Source organism: Phascolarctos cinereus, unplaced genomic scaffold (genome assembly GCF_003287225.1).
Source record: "Phascolarctos cinereus isolate Bilbo 61053 unplaced genomic scaffold, phaCin_HiC Scaffold_5;HRSCAF=322, whole genome shotgun sequence".
In the NCBI taxonomy this organism is placed as follows: domain Eukaryota; kingdom Metazoa; phylum Chordata; class Mammalia; order Diprotodontia; family Phascolarctidae; genus Phascolarctos; species Phascolarctos cinereus.
In genome coordinates, this window is record NW_027555958.1 from 4,169,079 (window position 1) to 4,190,413 (window position 21,335).

The window sequence follows — 21,335 nt, forward strand, 5'->3', positions numbered from 1 at the left end:
CTGGGAAGCAGTCTGGGCATGGGTCCTGCAGGTGCTACCACCCCAGCTACTGAAGACCCAGACAAGGAAGTTCTTGTCACCAAAGTCCTTGGCACTATCGAATGGTTCAACATTAGAAACTGATAGAATTTTATCAGTAGAAATGATAGTACAGAAGAGACCTGCTCATCTGCTAAGAACCATGGGATTCTTCCGTTTGACTTGGAACTGAAACTTGCCATGTGGGTTGACTCCCCAGTGTGAGTGCCTTGAGAGCAGGGATGGTCTGACTTTTCTATTTGTATTCCCAATGCTTCATACAGGGCTTTGCACACAGTAAGTCCTTAATACTTTATTTACTCATTCATTCTTGAGCACCTCACAAATGGGGAGAAAAGGATTTCCAGCAGGGAAATTCCAGGAATTGTGAGTTGCTCACCCTGCTGTTTGTGCTCTCTAAGCTTAAGTCCACTTTCTCCTGGACTCTCTATGTACTCATAGGAGACTGTGTCAGACTGGTTTTTTGGGGGGGAAGGGGTGGAGAGAGTGATGCTCATACTAACTTCTCTTAGTGTACTATGTTACTAAACACTTTTCTTTTCTGAGCACTTATTAAGTCAGTATGACCAAGCAATATCAGCTGGTAATCAATGGAGGAGCACATTGCTGGGGGCTCATGAGCTGTAGCATTAGAATATCACCTCCCCAACCCCTTGTGGCTGCCCCTGGAGCAGCTGAGCTCTGGGGACTTTGCGGACTGTGGAAGTGGATGCTTGGGAGATTGGGTCCAGAGCCTGTGCTACTGAGTGAACAAATGTCATGACTGCTTAGAGCACTAAGATGACCAGGAGACAAGCAACTGCATGGCTTCTTTATTTGTTATTGGCAAGAGAAGCAGTATACACAGCAAAATTGCCATCTCTTAGCTTGTTAAAAATATCTCAATAAATAAAACAAATAAGCAACATATACATTGAAATAGAAAATACCAAAAAAACAGAACTGATGAGCTGAGCAAGTTGGGGAGGATTGAGAAAGGGGGGGAGCGTCTGAGAGTCTGAATGCCAGGCTTACTCGAAATCATGCAAGAATCACGGGAGGAGGAAGGGCCGGGGTGGAGGCAACCCCTTCTTCTGTGAGCCTTGGTCCAGTTTAAACAGAACTGTACAAGAAGTCATCTTTCTTTCATTAAAAAAATATACATTAAAAAAAGAACACAGTAAAAGGAAAAACAATTCCAAAACCAAGATTTCTCTTATATGTGTTCCTGAATCTGAAGGTTTTCAGGAAACTAAACAAAGCAGCCCGAACTCAGAACAATCAAAACAATGACATGCATCCACAACAAACAGCAGGAACAGCAAGGATGGCCGGGACACAGATCGGTACTGGGGGAACGTCCCTCAGGAGAGATGTGGGAAAGCTTTCGAAGACTGCTTAGCTTCGGGGCTGTTTTTCCACTCAGTCTCAGTGCTCTGCAGGAGCTCAGAGCTGCGAGGTCAAGCAAGGTCTTATGGACCAGATTCCTTGAGGTTGTTAAGGTTTCAGAAGTTATGAACTTGGAGATGTCCCAATTCCACTTCACCCTCAGACACGCCGGACAGTCTACAACAAGAGGGAACAAGAACAAAGTTTTTAAATTATTTATTTTATTTTTTATACCAGAGATTCTTGGCATTGAGGGACTTGTATGTCCTACAAGTCACTTGCAGGGACAACCCACAGCACCTCATATTGGGAAGGGACTTCAAAGGCCATTCATGCCTGGACCTAACAAGTGGTCACAAGCTCTTTGGTAGAAGACCTACCGTGAGAGGGAACCCCCTGCCCATTACCCTTGGACATGCATTTGTTAGGGTGGCTTCTCTTCTGCCAAGCCTAAATGTGCCTTTTGTGGCTTCCACCTATTTCTCCTGGCTCTGCCATTTGGGACCAAGAGAATAAGGCTGATCCCTCCTCCACGTAATAGTCTTTTTTTTTTTTTAAATAAGCTTTTATTGATATCTAAGTCTAATTGCTCTTCTGCCTGAGAGCCTGTTTGTATAACTGAAGTGAAATATCATGGCCTCCCTGATTCTTTCCTTGTCTAGGCTGAGTGTCCCTGGTCCCTTCAAATAATCCTTGAGTCTCTTCCCAACATCCTTATTGCCCTCCACTGGACCACAGACGCCTTGTCAATGGATTCCTGAAAGGTGGCACTTGGAACTGGATATATTTTAGAGGTGGTCTGACCAGGGTGGGGCACGGCAGGATGACTGCTGCCCTCCCCCTGGACATGATGTCCCCCTTAATGCAGCCCAAATCTTCAAGAGCTTTTTTTGGCTGCCACACCCACTGCTGGCTCATACTGAGCTTGGGGCCACTTGACCTCCTGGATTTATTTTTTAATGAACTGTTGTTTGGTCATTTCTTTCCCACCTTATAATTGTGACACTGATTTTTGGAATCCCCCTGCAGGACTTTGGTTTCCTGAAAATGAGGTGTCAATGATAGAATAAGAGGGAGAAAGTGGGAGACTGGACCTCTTGCCCATTCCTTATCCCTTTTCTCCTTCTTGTGAGGTGCCCAGGGAGGAGTGAGATGCTGGGAGAAGGTAGAGTAGGGAAGGATGGGGTGCTGAGATAGCAGATTGCATTGAATTGACCTGGTCTGAACTGACTGTGAGGAAGCTGAAGGTGGCAGCCTTCCTGACTGATCAGGATGTAATAACAACAATAATAATGAAAACAGGCATTGTCAAGCAACTGCTACATGTCAAGCAGTGGGCTGAGTGCTAGGAATATCAAGACAAGAGTTAAAACAGCCCCTGCCCTCTCAGAGCTCATAATCTAGTTAGAGAGCGCAGCACGGAGACACATGCAAAATCAATACCAGGTGACTGGGGGGGACGTCACTCTTAGCTTCTGGGTTGGAGGGGGTGGTTCAGGAAAGTCCTTCTGTGGAACAGTCTTGAAAGAAACCAGGAATTATAAGAGATGGAGACAAGGGTCTATATTTTAGCCCGTACAAAGGCTCAGGGGTAGGAGATGTGCATCACAGAGAAGGAACAGGAAGGAGGCCATCTTGACTGGACCACAGTGTTCATGGGGAAGATTAATACACAACATAGCTGGGTAGGAAGGCTGGAAATAGATTGGGAGGGAATTAAGTGCCAAAGCAGGTTAATAGTTGATCTTGGCTGTAGTATGGAGAACCACTGGAGTTCAATGAGTATGGGAATGACATAGTCAGACATGTACTTTGGGAAAATCAGTTTGGCAGCTTGATGAAGGATGTATTAGAAAAGAGTCTGGAGGCAGGAAGAGCTTGCTAAGAAGCCACTGAAACAGCTCAGGTGAGAGGCGATGATGACCTGAGCTAAGGCAGTGGAAAGGGGGTGACTGCAAGAGATGGGAGAAATGGCAAGATTTGGAAATGAGTAGGGTGATTCGGTTACCAAGTTTGAAAACCTAGGTGACTGGAACAATGGTGGTGCCCTTGACAGAAATAAAGTTCAAAAGAAGAGTATTTGAAGAGGAGAGATAATGAGTTCAATCTTGAGAATTTTGAGTTTGAGATGCCTAGAGGATGTCTAGTTTGAGATAGCAAGTGGGTCATTGATGATATAGGGCTAGGGATCCAGAGAGAGGCTAGAGTTTCTACATCGCTGTGGAAGGCATCTGACATCTGCCTAGAAATCACAATTAAATGCATGACACCCGATGGGCTCACCAAGAAAGAGGATAGAGAGTAAAGAAAGAGGGACTAGAAATGAACCTCAGGCAGATCCACACTTCAGGGGGAGGATAGGGATGAAGGTTGAGCAAAGTAGAGGTCAGGCAACTGGGAGAACCGGGAGACAGCAGTGCCACCAAAACACATGGAGAAGAGCAGATCCAGGAGGACAGGGAGATTGAAAGTAACAACTGAGAAAAGGCTCCCAGATGGCTCTGCTAGATCTTTGTTACTTTGTTGAAAGATGAGGTGGGAAGGGCTCATTGAGAAGGCAGGCAGAGGAGAGAAGTAGAAGTGCCTAGCAGAGGCTGCTGAGCATGTTTTTGAGTGGACAAACTTCCCTTGAAGTTGGAGCAACATTTCTGGGGCCCCAGGTGCTATGTTGCCTCGAGAAGACGGACATGACACAAAGTTCTTTTCTTTGTATTTAAAGTATCCTTGTTGGTATCAGGCTAAACCCTGAGCCCCCAGCAAACACATTTAGGAAGACCCTGCTTTTCCGACTATGAAATAAACTAATCCCTAAGGGAGAGGGGACTCCCCATTCTGGGCCTCTCTTCCCACCCTCCCTGACCCTGCAATGCAGGAGCTACCAGGGTTTAATTTCTGTCTTTAAAGCCCCTTTCCCTGATGACTTTTGGGATGATTTTCCTCACTGCCTGAAGCTTAACTATCAGCAAAGAGAGAGGCCTTAAGATGTTCAGCAATAATTCAAGTCAGCCTCTGACCCTGGGATGTGTTTTCCTTGGCAACAGGGATGCTGGAGAAGGCCCACTGGGGTGATCCTAGCCATCCTACAACCAGATGATTTGATTTGAATTTGGGTCTGGAAAAAGGGGTGTGTGTGTGAATAAAAATACACTTGGGAGCTCACCTTGAATTCTTCTAGTTGGGCAAGGGAAGAGAGGGATAAGGAGACCGAAGGGCCAGCATATTGTTGGGGAACGGGGTCCTCACAGAACCGAGAAATGGTGCATCAAGTCTGCCTGCATGTGGTCTATGGTGGGCATCTCTCCAGATTCTGCCTTGGGTGACTTGTGGGAAGACCGTCACTCTCCTCCCCACCCCCCATTCCCCATTCTCCCTCTGTTCTTAGCCCAGGGTGGGGGTAGTTACTGTATCCTTATGCGGCAGTCCCATTTCCTTTATACATCACTTTTATAAAATGCAGGGTACTTTCCTCACAACTCCACCCTGCAAAGGAGGGAGGGAGGATCTGTATTATTATTATTCCTATTTTACACTCAGAGAGGTCAGATATCTTGTCCAAAGACAAAGAGCCCCAAAGCATCTGGAACCTGGTGAATGGGCCCTCTTCTGCCCATAGGATTCTAGATACAGAGAGAGCCATCTAACCAGAGGCCATCATCCAACCCTCTCATGCTACAGAAAAGGAAACTGATCTGCCCAAGGCCACACCGTGTTATGTGTTACACACTCAGCCTTAAAGATCAAAGGAAAGGACTTCTGAGGGAAGGTATAATGACCACCTCCCTTGAACCCCCAGATTCAGTCAGGCTTATGGGTCAGCCTCTAGTCTGGGGCTTACCACTCCTGGAGATTTGGCCATGTGATTCTCCCTGGCTTGCTTTGTAGAGGTGGCCACCTGGACTGAAGAGACTGTCTCTTCTCTCTTCCAGGGTCCACCGACAGCCATTCCAGAAAGGTATTTTAAATTATTTTCCTAAGTCTTCAGACAAACAGGTTGTATAGACAGAAAGCACACAGTATGGTGGACAGAGTGCTGACTTCGGCTTTGCATGAGTAGGGTGTAAATCTTGGCTCTGACTCTTCCTGGCTCGTCTTGGACAAATCACTTTGCCTTGTTGGTTCTGTCTTTCTCTTCTATTAAAGTAGGGTATTGGCTTAGGTGACCACCAAGGCTCTCTCCAGTTCAAAATCCTGTAAGTCATCCATTCACTTTACATGCATTTATTAAGTGACTACTGTGTACTGGGTACTGGGGAAACAGAGGGAGGGAGGGAGGTAGAGAGAGAAAGAGATAGAGAGACAGACAGACAGACAGAGACAAAGAGAGAGACAGAGACAGAGACAGACAGACAGAGACAGAGAGAGAGGAGGGAGAAAGAGACAGAAACAGAGAGAGAGAGGGGGGGAGAGAGAGAGAGAGAGAGAGAGAGAGAGAGAGAGAGAGAGAGAGAGAGAGAGAGAGAGAGAGATGGTCTTTACCTTCAAGGAGCTGACATTCTTATTGCAGGGAGAGCATTGGCACGTGCCCAGTTACTTAAGCACAAAGTCCACAGTAATTCCAAGAGGGAAGGAGTGTTAGTAACTAGAAAGGTCAGTTTAGGAGGGGCACCTGAGTTGGGTTTGGAAGGAAACTGGGATTTTGCCCTGCCAACACATTCCACCACTCAATAGTCCCAGCCACTGGGGAATTTCTGCTCTCCCCTAACTAGATCTCTCTGCCCCCTGCTTCTCCTCCCATCCCCCAACACAGTGGCATTTTATGCCCTGTCTCATGAGTCTTGGGCTCAGCTAAAATGGTGGAGTTCAGTCCTTTGCCTGGCTTCACTTTGAAGACTATAATGAAGTTTCTCCTCAACCTTTGCATCGCCAGGCCGTTAAGTCCCAATTCCTTGAGCTTTGCCTCATAGGGCCAATTTCCCAATCCTTGAAATAGTTTCATTGCTCTTTGAACCTTTTCCAAGTCCTCTGGAGTCAGATTCCATGGGCCCTAGCCAAGAAGAGGGGTTATGCATTATGTCCCCACTCACACTAGACTAACTCGATTAAGATTTTCTACTGTTACACAGACCAGAAATCGAGAGAGAGAAGGATTTGGAGTATTACATAGTGCACGTTTATTACCTGACCTGGGTAAGAATTCTCATCCCAACAGCTGAGCAGCCACAGATACTGACGTGTCCAAACTCCAGGAGGAGTTCAATACAATCACCACCCCCTCCCCCAACACGTGTGGGGTTCTAATCCTTATTCAGGTAGCATCTGGCTAGGTGATGCTGGGCACATCTTTCCTCATCTAAATGTAGGAAGACCAGGGAGGTTTGGGACTGTCTAGAACAGTGTAGAAACTCAGGGTTTTGTGGTTGGCAGCTCTGCAGGATACAAGCAGGAATGTGGAGGGGATTGGGGGAAGGGAGTGTGAACAGCAGATGACCTGGCCTTTCCCACCTAATTCTGGTTCTGGTCACAGCTTCATTTGAATGTCAATCGGAGAGGATGCTGGGAGGAGCAAAGCTCTCTGATGGTCTGTAGGATGATGGTGGGGCTGCATTAATGGAAGGTTAAGGGATAGACCTGATGGGATATTCTTTATGTGGGATGTCCTCGGAGGTCATGTGCCATCTGGGGACATTTTAAGAGAGACACAGATAACCCAGAGAGGCAGAGTGGTCCAGCCCTGGATTGGGAGTCTGAAGAACTAGCTTCACTTTTCAGCTTGGCTACTTGCTGCCTGTGTCCCCTTGGTCAAGTCACCTTTCCTTTCTGGGTCTCAGTTTCCTCATCCATCAAATGGGGATAATAGTGACTTAGAGGATTACATTCCTTAGGGGGTTATTGTGAGACTCCAAAAGACATACTGTCTCTGAAGGGCGTGGCAAACCTCAACATGCCTCATAAATTTCCTCTTATTGTTGTCCTAGGACTGGGACAGATTGATGTGCCATAGACAAGAAGGCAGAAGCAGCAGAGCAGAATGCCTTTGGGGTACTCTCACCTCTTTCTCCTTCCACCCCCAGTGGCCATCTCTGCCGTGCCGCCCTACATTTACTTAGCTGCCAACTCCTCCTATGAGATGGATGTAGATAATGATGGATCACCTCTAGGTGGGTGCCTTCCTGGCCCTCTCCCCTCCTCCCCATCCTCAGTTCTCTCCAAAGCCCAGCTTGAAAGCCCGTTTCAAAGACTGTCCTATTCTTCGTGCCTCCCCTCACTATGACTTCATCTCTATTTTGCATCGATGTTTGTGCATTCCCCTCCCCTTTCCCTGGAGAGTGGAAGCTCCTTGAGGGCAGGGACAGTTTCACTTTTGTCTTCCTTTTCCAGAACTCAGCACAGTATCTGGCAGGTAGGAAACTGCCAAGTAATACAAACGCCCGTTCAACCAAATGGAATCGTTGGTGAGTTGTCTGGCATGGTCAAGGGGTGAGAGAATTATTTCTGAAGCCACAGGACCTGGGTTTACATTCTACCCTTGAAGGCTATTATCTAGTAATGTTGGGCAAGCCCTTTGGCCACCTTGGATCTCAGTTTCCTCACTTGTAAAATGAGGTGATGGGCTGGAATGAGATGCTCAAGAACCAGAAGTGTCTGAGATCACTCCACAGAGGTCTGACGGGAAGGCCAGCCCTTAGAGGGGGGCGATATCCCCCGCCTGCTGCCCTAGCCTCATGCCATCCAGCCATCAAGTGAGGGGCAGGGCTACTGTTACCTGCTGATTGATTGCCTGTCCTGCATGTCAAAAGCAGTCTAGCCTCTGTCCACGTTGGGACCCAAGGGATCCATCCTTGCCCCTAGAAATGGCCTAGTCAGCATTCAGGATGCCAGGGAAAACTCACCGAAGCAGATGAAGAGATGGGTGGGGGAAGGGACCCTCCCTTAACACACACGTGTGTGCTGCCCATCCCCCACCAGCACACCCCAGTCACTTCAGTCTTCAGGTTTAGTGCACTCTGAATAGTTAAACCCTTTAAAGTGGTCCTGGGCAGTCAGTCAACTGGGACTCTCCCTTCCAGAATGTGGTTGTAATTAGGTAATTAATAACGGAGGATGGAGGGAAGGGGGGAAGCTAAATGGAAACCTTCCTTAGTCGGGGGAAATAATTATAGCAGTTTTTGATATATGAGCTGAGTCAGCCCTCCAAGGGCCGATAGCGTGGCATCCGTGAAAAGTCAGAAATTAGAGGGGCCGTCCCCAAGGCAGTGGTGAGTTACAAGATGGTCTTCCTGAGCTGCTGCCCTCAGGGAGGGAGGCCACTAGACAGCAGCAGGTTCCTCAGGCCCCCACCCCCCCACCCCCACCCCCAGATCCCTTTGACGGTCCAGTCCTAGTCAGCTGCTGGGGAGGGAGTGTTCTCCAGGGGGGAATTTAAGCCCTGTGAGGGCTTGCAGGGATGGTGGTGGCCTGTCCCAGCCTGTTGTCTCCCCCCACTAGTCTGTGAGTTTTGTGAGAGCAGGGACTGTATCTGTATCCTTTTAGCTTAGCACAGTGCCTGGCACATAGTAGGTGCTTAATAAATGTCTTTCCAGTGACTGTAGCGTCTGGGGAGCAAAAATGCCCCCATACTTGACTCTGCCTGCCTGGTGCAGAAGTGGGTGGGGTGGCCAGATGTTGTGGCCAGGGGCTGAGAGAGGCCAGAAGGGATCAGATGGTGGGGTTTCAATGGGCCAGAGGACAGGCGGCTTGCCCCGGGACACAACAGGCTGGGACAGGCCACCACCAACCCCTCAAGCCCTCATAGGGTTTAAATCCCACAGGAGAACAGCTCTGCTCCCTCCCCAGTAGCAGACTAGGATCACTGGACCCTCAAAGGGCACCGGGGGAGGAAAGGCCTGAGGAACCTGCTGCTTGCAGTCTAGTGGCCTCCCTCCCCAGGGCAGCAGCTCAGGAAGCCCGGCTTATAACCCACTGCTGCCTTGTCATTCTCAGGGTCTGTTTCCTCATATGTCAAGTGAGGGGCTTGGACTTGAAAGTCTGAGGTCCTTTCCAGCTCAGAATCATGGAGGGTGTTTAATGTTTGTGGAACTGGGTTATTATACCTTCTGATAGATGGACTAAGGCAGTGGAGGCTCAGGGGCACAGAGAGGCTGCCTACAGCCTCGTACCTCTCCCCCTTCCCCATTTGTTGCTACCTGGACAAGGAGACAAAGGCACAAACAGCCCACAGTGAGTCTAGGACCGTTGCCTTACAGCTGGAAGGGACCTCAGAATGCATCTGATCCACACTAGCGATGAGGAAACCCAGGCTCAGGGAGGCACCCAGCTAAGAAGCAGCTGAGCCAGGATTTTGTACTCGGTCCGAGGACTCCAAGTTCAGAGTTGTTTACAGCACAGGTTCTGCTAAGAGACAGGGAGCAGGGCCACTAGGACATTCCATCCCTGAGGCCAGGGGCTGCTATTGGGGGGTGGGGAGAGGGAGAAGAAGAAGATGCCTTTGGAGGGGAGGTCCAGGCAGGACAATCAGAGCCTTTGCAGCCTGTGACAGGGATTTCATCCCATGAAAGGGGCAGCTCCCACCTGTACCAGGAGGCAAAGACCCATCATCCAGGGGGCACCTCCACCAGTGCACCTCATTTCCTCCTTCATCCTGAGCTGACTGTGGTGCCTGGCATGTAGGAAGCACCTAATAAACGTTTATTGAATAAATAAATTCATTGTAGGGGCTAAGATGAGAGTTGTCTAATCCTGCCCCCGAATGTGCTTTTCACAGGGTCAGTTGGACACAGCTTGGAAATTAGGCAGAAAGAGATGACTGTGAATTGTAATAGGACACTGACCCTCACCAGGAAACTCTCAGGAGGCAGATTCATGCTGTGATGTTACTTAGGCACCTGCTGCTTGGGGAGGCAGAGAGGACAGTCTTTGTGGGACTTTGTCTTGTGCATCTTCACAATGGACAAACTGGTTAAAAATTCACTGAGTTGTTACTAAATATGAAACGAATGTCAAATTCCCAGTTTATAGAAATTTTCTCCCTCCCTTCGTCCCTCCCTCCCTCCCTCCCTTCCTCCCTTCCTTCTTTCCTTCCTCCCTCCCTCCCTCCCTTCCTTCCTTCCTTCCTTCCTTCCTTCCTTCCTTCCTTCCTTCCTTCCTTCCTTCCTTCCTTCCTTCCTTCCTCCCTCTCTCCCTCTTTCTTTCCCTCCCTCCCTTCCTTTCTTTCTTCCTTCTTTCCTTCTTCTTTCCCTATATATACATAGGTAATACAGTCCATAGACGTCTCATTGATGTGTGCTGGCTATACCATCAGAATCCAAGTCCTGGCAAGTCCTACCAAGCTAAGAAGGCTTCCAAGAAGTAGCCTAGTGATTGTCTGGATGCCAACCTGCCATGCTAGGACCCTCTTTTTCACATTTCAGGGAGATAACACAGGATGGGCTCTGTTTTGGTATCTGTGGGTGAATCGATAACACTCTACTATTGTATGTGATATCAGGATGTTCCTATTTCTTTTTAGGGAAGAAGCAGTGTGGTGCAGTGGGTAGAGACCTGGCCTTGGAGGTAGCAAAACCTGGGTTCAAGTCTGTCTCTGACTCATCCTGGATTGTGTGGCCCTGGACAAATTCTGTCTCCTCCCAGTGCTCCCAGGAAACTCCTTAAGCCTATACAATATAGAGCAGGAGCCAATGAAGAGCAGACACTCTGGGTGAAATCACACTGAAGTCCAGGCAGGGAGAAAGTTGGTGCTTATTCAGCCTCATTTGAGGCTTTCTTCTTTGAAAAGGGACCACTCTCCCCCTGGGAAACTCGCTTTAGGGTTAGGATGAGGGAAAGATAGGTACACTAACGAGCTACCAGTAGACTAATAAACCGGTCCAATCATTCTGGAGAACAATGTGGAACTTGCCCAAAGGGCTGTACAACTGTGCCTACCCTAGCCCAGCAACACCACTTCTAGGGCTGTATCCCAAAGAGATCAAAGAAAAGGAAAAAGGACCTCTATGTACAAAAATATTTACAGCAGCCCTTTTTGTGGTGGCCAAGAATTGGAAATGGAGGGGATGCCCATTCACTGGGGAATGGTTGAACAAGTGGTGGTATGAGATTATGATGGAAAACTATAGTGCTATCAGAAATGACAAGGATGGTTTCAGGAAAAACAAAACAGAACGAGGCAAGGTCTATGTGAACTGATGCAAAGTGAAATGAGAAGAACCACGAGATCGCTGTGCACAGGGCCAGCAATTTTGTCATGACTATGATTTGGCTGCTGTGATCAGTACAATGATCCAAGACATTTCCGAAGGACTCATGAAAAAATGCTCTCCATCTGCAGAGAGAACTGATGGCTTCCAAATGCCAATCGAAGCATAATTTTTTCTTCCTTTTTGTGATATGGCTAACATAGAAATATGTTTTGTGTGATTTTGCATATATAATTGCTATTGTTTTGCTTGCCTTACTGGTGGGTGGGGGAGGGAGAAAATTTGGAACTCGATTTAAAAAGAAAAGAATGTTTAAAAAAATAATATTTTTTAAAAGAAAAGGGAAGGCAGATGGGCCACAAATTCTCTGCTGAGTCTTCCTGACTTTGCTCAAAGCACAGACTGATGGGTAACCAGAGTGAGCAGGGCTGGATGGTGCACAGCTAAGGTCCATTCCCATGTTTCCCAGCATCCTCCTAGGGCAGCTTTGCCCTAGTACCAGGTGACTGATTTAGATGAGCCTTGGTGTCTTTTACCTCCTTCCCTTTTTGAGGGGTCCTAAGATCAGTAGAGAAACCATTCACATTCCTGAGGGTTGGTGCACTGGGACTGAGAACAGCATAACCAGCCTAAGCCTCACACTGTCCTGGATTTACTGTGAGAAGGGGCCTCCCAGCCCACCTTAAAGAAAATGAGTCCCAGAGTGACCCGCCTACAGTCACAGAGCAGTAGTGGGCAGAGCTGGGATTTGAACACAGGTCTTCTCGCCCCTAATCCATCCCTCTTTCCATTGTCCACATCTCTTCCTTCTGGACTGGACTTCGCAGCCTACTGAGCCTCCCCCAGGCTCCCAAAGTAAGACAGGAAGTATGAGTGTGACCATGAACCTAAGCTGCCATATTTCACAGGACAGCAAGCAAAATGAATGGCTGGTCCATCCTTAGGGCCCAGGCCTTCTTTTGTTGTGGCCTATGAAGAGAAACTAAGTGCTGACTGGGAAAAAATGCAAAGGCTGAGAGCTTTTATCTAGCCTTGATCTCTCCAGCTCTGGAGGAGGAAACTGAGGCTCCCTGGGCCATGGAGTTAGAAGGTACCTGTGTCAGGATTCAAATGCAGGGCTTCCTTACTGACTCTGAGTGTCCACAGTGAGCCCTTCCAGTTTGGTGCTTTCCTCAGTACAGCAATATGGGGAGTCAGGAAGACCCCGCTGGACCTCTCTTCCTCATCTCTATTCTGAGCCAAGGGCTCACTTGCATAAGGGACTTTCCAAAAGACACCTGGGTGTTAACTCTCCTCTAGGGAGAGGGGCTGGACCTGGAATTTCTTTGATTTAGGGGACTCCCCTACTAGTGCCAATCAGCACCTTATCTGCAAGTTATTATTCAGAGTTTCCTAGAGCAAAGAGAGTTTGGGCGACCTGCCCTTGGCCACACAGCCAATGCAGGTCAAAGATGCGTCTTGAACTGAGGTCTGCCCAGCTCTGAGGATGGCTCCTTATCAATTCTGCCACACCTCCTCCCAAGGACAACCTCGCTTCCTACCACATCCTGACAGCTTCTGCTGCTTTTTCTCCCCTCACCCGTATACGTCAACAAGGAGCGATGGAATGGGCCATGTGACTCTCCCTTGCTTCCTGGCAATGCTCCAGGCCAGCTCTGTTTCCCCCCTCACCCTCTCCAGCCAGCCCAGAGCCAGCAGGAGCCAGAGCAGCCCCACCCTTAGCCCTGCCTCAGAAATCTCAGGCTGCTCGCTGCTGGGGATGCTGCTCATGCGTGCAGGACTAGCTGGTAGTTGGAGATCTGAAGGTGAGCAGGAGGAAGAGGGGGCTGAAGGCTTCCTTCACCAGCTCTGTGCATATGTGGGGTGGGGCTGGGCATATTTGTGACATAAACCCTTCCCAGGAGCAAACCCAGGAAGAGCAGGGTGTGAAAGAGAGGTAGGGGTCCTCCACAGGAGGTGAGGTCCTGGCTGACTGACACAGTTTCCTTCCGTATTAAATGAAGGGAGGTGGACTGTTTTAAACTGGTGATCCTATCATGGAAAGTGGGGGAGAGAAGAGGGGCTAGGGTCATCTTGAAGCCCCTTCCAGCCCTGAATTTCTTGGAAATGACACAGGACAATATTAGAAAATAAATGAGCGAGGGGCAGCTAGGTGGCACAGTGGATGGAGCCCTGGAGTCAGGAAGACCTGAGTTCAAAACCAGCCTCAGACAAATGACACTCACTAGCTGTGTGACTCACTTAACCCCAATTGCCTCACACATAAAAAAATAAATAAAATAAATGAGTGAAAAAAAGCCATTCATGCTGAAATCTGGGGCCACTGCCTGGGCCAGGGGTTGGACAAAAAGCCCAGGGCTTAAGTCTTAACCCTGTAAGTTTCCTCTGCACTTTGGCTCATCCTGGGGAAAGCTGAATGAGGAGAGGGGAGCTGTGTGGGAGCTAGTGCCCTGCAGTCACCCTTCCCCACCCTCCCTGGCCACCAGAATGTAAACTCCTTGAGGGCAGGGACTTTTACACTTTGAGGCTCCTATCCCAGTGCCTACTAAAATGGCTATAAGTGCATGGAGATGCTTCTTGAATTGAATTATGTTCCGTGGAGTCACTTACTATCTGTGTGATCTTCCATAGGCCTCTGATTTCTCACAGACAGGGCTGGAGTGGGTGGCCTCTGAGGCTTTCGATCTCTGGTCGGAAGCTTGCAAAGGAGATGGGCACCAGGCAGGGAAATGCCTTACCTAAGAGCAAATCCTGGGTTCAAATCCCTGCTCTGACACATCAGCCCTGAGACCTCAGGCCCTTCTCAGTGGCTTCATCCATAAAATGAGGGGGTTGGCCTTGATGCCATCTAGCGTTTCTTTCAGCTCTCTGAGATGCAAACAGGTAGTGAGACCTTTCACCAGGGTCAACGACCCTGGAGTCGCTTCTCTGCGTTCTCTGGAATGCCTGGTTTGTACTCCCATGTGAACATGGGTGTGTCTCGTGTTCAGCGAATTCTCAACACTTCAAACAAAACCCTGCAACCGCATTGTCAAGACCTGACTCAGAAGGAGCTGGAGAGGAAGTGGGAGGCCCAGCTGCCAGCCCACTCCCCTCTTCTCTCTTCTGGGAATGAGCAGTGGCAGCTAACCAGCTTGTGCAAGGCAGCAGTCAGTCCCTGGATCCTAGCCCCTCTCCTTCAGCTCCTAGATCCCTCCCCTCAGTCTCCAGCCCGGACCTCCTGCTTCTAGCCCCTAGCCCCTTAACTCCCAGCTCTAGCCTCCAACTTCCAGCCCCTAGTCCTTAGCCTGCAACTTCTCTCTGTTGCCTTAGAAATGGGTGGGACAGAGGGAGGGGGCATTAAGAGTTTGATTTAAAAGGAGACAGCCTCAGCTCTCCTTCCTTTCCAGTAAGGGAAGAGTAAATGGAGAGAGGGATGGCATGGACAAACTTAATTAGAAGAAGGGACAGTTGACACAAAGGAGAGGAGAGGTAAACTATTCATCCAGCTAGGTTAAATCCTGACACGGAGGTCTTCCTGAGGCAAGACTACCAAGCAGGCCACACTTCTCTTGGGTTCCCTGCCACCGAGCCTTCTGGCCTCCCTCAACAAAAGTTGGCTCCCTTCTCCCACTTTGCCTAGTTACTCTGTGTCTACACACAGTGCCCCACCCAGACCTGACTTTTCTGGGCATTAACCCAGGGATTACATCAATTCTTGCTAAGGTGTGAATGACTAATAGCCCCTGATATGTTAACTCTCTCTTCAGGGATATTTGCATTTTAAAAGTAAACTGGTTAACCCAAAAGCTATAGTAAGGAAGAGTGTCTGGGTGCCCAACTCCTCTCTACCTCCACCCACCTCCCTCCCCTCCACCAAGCTGAAAACCTTCTCTTCTTCCTCAAATTCCTCAGGAACTCTTTGGAGGGTGGACTGGAAAGGGAGAGGCTGGATAGGACTATCAATCTGGAGGCTATTTCAGTTCATGACAGAGGCAGTCAGGACTTGAATTAAGACAGAGGCTGCACAAAGGGGGCAGATGGGGAGTGGGATTGATGACATATGACAACTGATTTAGTAAGGATTTGAGGGAAAAGAGGGGGTTGAGATTGACTCAGAAGTTACAGTGGAACTCTGGTGCTCTCAGCTGAAACAGGGTCTTTTGAGGAGTGCTGGGTTTGAGGGGGGAATGTCATGAGTTCTGCTTCAGGCATGCTGCATTGGAGGAGCCTGTGAGCCGCTGAAATGGAGAAATTCAGCAGCTAATGGGCGATTGGTGCTCAGGGGCTCCAGCTACCCGGCACTGACTGGCGAAGGGCCAAGTGAAGCTTATTGTGCCCATTTCATAGCTGAGAAGTCTTGTTCTCTTTCTGAGTCTCAGTTTCCTCCTCTGTGAAATGGATTAGACTAGAAATCAGGGCTTCTTACCTTGGGGTCTATAAACTTGTTTTTAAAAATATTTTGATAACTATTTTAATTGAATGAGTTTCTTTGTGTTCCTACGGATTTTATTTTATACTTTTGTGAGGAGTCTAGGTCACATATTTAAAAACAGGGCAAAGGGCCTAGTGGCCTTCCCTGAGCCTTCTGCATTCATCAGATTTCCTAAATCCCAGCGTGAAATTGCAGCGTGAGCTTTTCAGGGCTCGCTCCGACTTCTGGGCAGCCCAGACAGCCAGAATTGGAGATGCTGAAATATCTGAAGAGACAAAGAAAAGGCATCTTGGGATGTACCCAAACAGGAGAGAGGATTCAGATGGGAAGAGCTCTTCAAGGCTGCCAGCTCCTAAGTCCAACCTGCCTCCAAGTCTTATGAATTCTCCTTCTGTGGGTGCCTCTTAGGTGGACTGTCCTGTGCACTCCCATGCCCTTTACACTCCTTGAAGCCCTCATCACCTCTCATTGCAGACCTTCCCAGGATCTCCCTGCATGCAGTCTTTCATCCTTTTCCCATCAAGCTTAATATTCCGAAAACTGACCATGTCATTCCTCTGCTCAAAAACCTGCCAGGGCTCCCTATTACATCTCTTGGAAAAAATGCAAAATCCTTACCCTGGCATTGAAAGACCTTCACTCTCTACCTCCAAGCCACCTGTCGAACTTCATTGTATGTGACGCCGTGTCCTGCACTCTTTTCTAGTCAAGCTGGCCAGCTGTTTCTTTAACATGACTTTCCGCCTCTTGCCTCCATGTTCCTGCATGAGTCCTTCCTCACCTTGACCTCCTAGCCTCCCTCCTTTCTTATGGAGTACTGCTGGAGATCTGTCTCCTCCTGGGCTTTGCTGATCCCACTCTTCAATCCTCACCTCTAACACTTCCCATTTACTCATGTCATTTCTCCCAGTAGAAGTCCAGCTCCCCAGGGGCAGGGCCTGCTATCTGGCAACGATTTGGTAGATATCTGCTGATTTTGGTGGAATTGAGTCCACTTCACTCCCACATTTTATAAATGAAGAAACTGAGGCCCAGATAGTTGAGTAGACTGTCCTAAGTCGCACAGGTCAGAAATAAGTTCCGTCAGTGTCAGATCCGAAGCATGTCCCATTACAGAATGATGATACAGGGGGAGAATTCTAACAGGACCTTCCCTGGATCGGCTTCCAGAAGCCAGGGGCAGAGGGAGGGGAGGGTCAAGGGCGCCAACAATCAGAAGCACGGAGTTTCAGAGCTGGAGCTCCTGAAGAGCGCCCACCATTTGCCCGGCCTCTGCTTGGAGGCCTCCAAGGAGGGCCCCTACACCCTGCCCCTCAAGGAAGCTCATTCCGCTCAGGGACAGCTCTTTCTGTGAAGATTTCTGTACTTCAAGCCCATGTTAGTTTCTTAGAGAGACTGAGGTCTGGAGTCAGAGAGTGTGGGTTCAAATCCCAGGGGTTATGTGACTTCCTCCCAGCCTAGTGCTGCTTATCTTCACCTGGGAGGCCAAGTCAGAATGCCCTGGGGATGCCTCCTCCAGAAAGCTGGCGAGCTCCCATCCCAGAGTCTGAGAGTCCAGGCTATCCAAAGCCTGGGCCTGGTGGAATGGGGAGAACATTCTCTCCCTGTGCCCCATGATGTGAACTCGATTTCTCCTCAGACAGCTACTGCTGCGTGCCCTGGGGACCGGATGTTATGTCTTGACAAATGCGCTTTTATAAAAAATGAGAATCAAAAATACTGTTCCTCCTTGCTGCCTTTGGCATCTCCTACCTTACCTGGCCGGCCCTCTTGCTCCCCACTCCTAGTCCTGGCTCTAGAGGGAAGACATGGTTCTCTTCAGACTCCTCAGTGAAATACATACATGGAATACATGGACATGGAATGGCTTGGCTTTCTTCCTCTGAGGTGCAGTTCATATGGTGAATCATGAATTTCCATAGGGATAAAGGGGTGGGGACAGTCAGGGCTGACATTGTCACTGGTTCAGTGAGGTTTGGGCAGACACAAACCCAGATGCTCAGAGATGGAGTCATTTTCGTAGGTTATGACATCAATTAAAGTTAGGGGAGGGGGGGATGTGGGCCCCGGGATTGACTGTGCTGCTTCTAGAGGGGCCTTCTGGAGGCCTTGGCTGTGTGTTTCCCATGAAGGTCAGTGAGGTCAGGGAGGGCCAGAGCCTCCTTGGGAGTCTTGGAGAAGGAGTCCCTTCAAGGAAGAGACATAGCGTCGGGGTAAAAATCCAGGTCTCTGCAGGGCTGAGCAGTCAGGGCAGCTGAAGAAGGAAGAAGGAGAATTTTTCCAAGGGCTTAGAAGGCAGAGGGATTTCCTGACCCAGCTGCAGTGTCGGGGGCCTGGATCTGTCCTTTTTATCCTGGGTGACCTAGGTCAGGGTAGCTTGGGAAGCCCATAGGAGCCTGGAAACCTTCATGCACTAAACTCTCCCAGGTCACACAGGGTGAGCTAATGGCGGAGCCAGGATTTGAACCTGGGTCCTTTGCCTCCAAGTCCTGCATTCTCTCTCCAATGTCATGCTGGTTTCCTCTTTGTTGAAGCTCTCTGAGCTAGGTGGCCACTTCTGAGCGATCTGACCAAGAGGCTGGCTAGGGTTTTGGTCAGCTTCAGGCTGGACTGGGAGGCCTCTGAGAGCCACTCCCCTTCTGAGGTTTGATTCTGCCTTCTTGAGGAAGCCTTTCCCAGTCTTCCTTCTGTTAAGTATTTTCCTATTGATCCTGCTTGTAGATGGCTTTGTATGTATATTTTGCTTTTAACTTTGTTTGCATGTTGTCTCTCCCATTGAACTCTGCGCTCTTTGAGGGCAGGGACAGTCTTTAGCCTGCTGTTGTACTCCCAGTGTTAAGGGCAGGGCCAGGCACAGAGCAGGGTCTCAGTCAAAGGTTATTGACTGATGATGCACCCATGCTGTTCCTTGAATTCTTGAATGCTTTTCTCTATTTTTTTTTTAGGCGATTGGGGTTAAGTGACTTGCCCAGGGTCACACAGCTAGTAAGTGTCAAGTGTTTGGTCTGAAGTCAAATTTGAACTCAGGTCCTCCTGACTTCAGGGCCAGTGCCCTATACACTGTGCCACCTAGCTGCCCTGGATGCTTTTCTCACAAGGCCTTCTCTTCTGCTTTCCCCCAGTCTGTGGCCTCACTTTGCCTCTTTCCTGCCTTATTCCTTTCCACGTTTGAAATTCAGAAAGAGAACAGGAGCCCCAAAGATGCCTGTGCACCCCAGGGTTCACCTTCCTCCCCTTTCAACCTGGCATAGGCCATGCAGTGGGAGAGCAGGGAGGCAGGCGATTAGGGTGGGAGCTCCCCGATCCTCCATGCCATCTGCCTTCCCTTCTCCCAGCTCCATGAGTCAGGCATCTGACCTCTGGCTTGCCTTCCCTTCATGAGAACAAGGAATCCTGCTGGAAATGACCTTATTTATGATGCCATGAGCGGGTTTCCAATAGGTCCCTCGTGGTTTTCAGCAGCTCTGCTGGCTCTGCTCAGCTCAGAGAATGAGGATTTCGCACCAAGTTGGAGGCAGGGCTTTTCCCCTCCCTGGCTTGGAGAACTTGGTGCACTGGCCTACCTCAGGCAGCAAGCAGTGGTTCAGGAGGCAGGGCTTCTCTTCAGGGATGGCCGCCTCCTCGGTTTGGGCAGCCTCGCCAGCCCTTGGCGAGAGAATGTAGCTGAGGCCAGAGATGGCTTTCTGAGAGAGGCAGCTTGGTTGAGTGGATAGAGCATTAGGCTTGGAGTCAGGAAGACTTGGATTCTAATCCTGCTTCTAAAACTTCCAATACATGACCCTTTCCCCTCTTTGGGCCTCAGGTTCATCCTCTGTAAAATGAGGGGGCGCTGGACAGACAGCTCTGAGGTCCCTTCCAGCCCTAGAGCTCTGCTGCTGGGATTCCAAGACGTATATTTAGGCCGACACCATCAACAGTGGTAGCTAGCGCTTACATAGTACTTTAAGCAAAGCACTTCACAAATGTTATTTCGTTTATCCTCACAACAACCCTGGAAGAAAGGTGCTAGTAACATATCTCCACTTTCTAAATGAAGAAACTGAGACAGATAAAAGGTTAAGTGACTTGCCCAGGGTCACACAGCTAGCAGGTGTCCAAGGGTAGATTTGGACTCAGGTCTTCCCTGAGAGTCTATGTGATCTATTCATTGATTATCTAGCTACCTTTGAGGCGTGTGTGTGTGTGTGCGTGTGTGTGTGTGTGTGCGTGTGTGTGTGTGTGTGTGTGTGTGTGTGTGTGGTGTGGCTGCAGAGGGCATGAGGATCTCTATCAAGTTTGGAATGAAAGAGAAATGGACTGAATCTGGTGTGGAAGAGGAGTGTGATTTTGACAATTTGGAGAGGGGGGAGCCTGAAGGCTGGGAGACAGTTGTCATAATCCAGATCCCAGGCAGCAGTCCCTAAACTATTCACAGAAATGAAAAAAGAAACCTATATCTCAGAAACACCCACCATAGAGACAGGGCTTTGGGGCTGCAAGAGACCTTGGGGGTCATTCCAATCCTCTCATTTGACAGAATGGCAAACTCAGGCCCAGGAAGAAAAAGCAACATGCCCAAGGCAACACAGCAGCAGACAGCAGAGGACTAATATGAACGCATGGTGTCAGGTCCTCTGACCCCCGGCCCCAGCCCACTTTCCCACTGCGCTGCATCCACATCCCCATGACCTATGGATGGAAGTGACCGAGCGGGCATGAGAGGCGAAGGAAAGAAAGAACAGATGAGTGGCCAGGAGACCAGGAGGTCTCTGGCACCATAAACGCTGATCTACTCAGGTGGCCCCTGCTGTCCTGTCTTCAGTTCAAGGTCTGTGATCTGATGATCATTTTATCAGCAGTTACATGGTCTCCACTGCTAATCCTACCTCTAGGCCAAATACCTGTTCTGCAACCTTTCTCACCCTAATTTCTCTTCCAAATCTCCAGAAGGGTAGCTGTAATTCCCATTTGCTCTAATGATAACCTTTGGACCTTCGAATTCACCTCCCCCATTTCTGTACTTCTACAGACTCTTTACGACCCTCATCTTTTCTGTGTAAGGTGGAGTCTTTTCACAGCTCTCCATGTCTCTCTCTACCGAGGAGTCTTTTCTGATACAATGCTTGCCCCTAGCTTCAGACTTTTCCCTTTCTTGAGCACGCAGACATCTGTAGTTATCTGCACACCTTGGGAACCACCAAGAAGTGCAGGAGTTCCAACTTGGAATCCATGCATTTAAAAACAAATATTTTACCAACTGCAGTCCAGTATAATTATTTCCTCTGTGTTATTATTTTTCCTCTGTGTGTTATTTTATGTATTTGAAAACCTGATTCTGAGGAGGGTCCGTAGGCTTCAGCAGGTTTCCAGTGGAGGCCAGGACACACAAACAGGCAGTCACA

At 49.0% G+C, this 21,335-nt stretch overlaps 1 protein-coding gene across 1 annotated transcript in view; it reads right to left on the bottom strand.

Annotated features, from left to right (window-relative positions):
• Window positions 1-836: 836 nt before the first annotated feature.
• The window catches only part of TWIST2 (twist family bHLH transcription factor 2), a 74,855-nt gene continuing 54,356 nt past the window's right edge, over window positions 837-21,335 (bottom strand). Inside the window, exon 3 of the mRNA XM_020973444.2 lies at window positions 837-1,584. The gene's annotated coding sequence lies outside the window, so the exon portion shown is untranslated. The remainder of the gene's footprint in view (window positions 1,585-21,335) is intronic.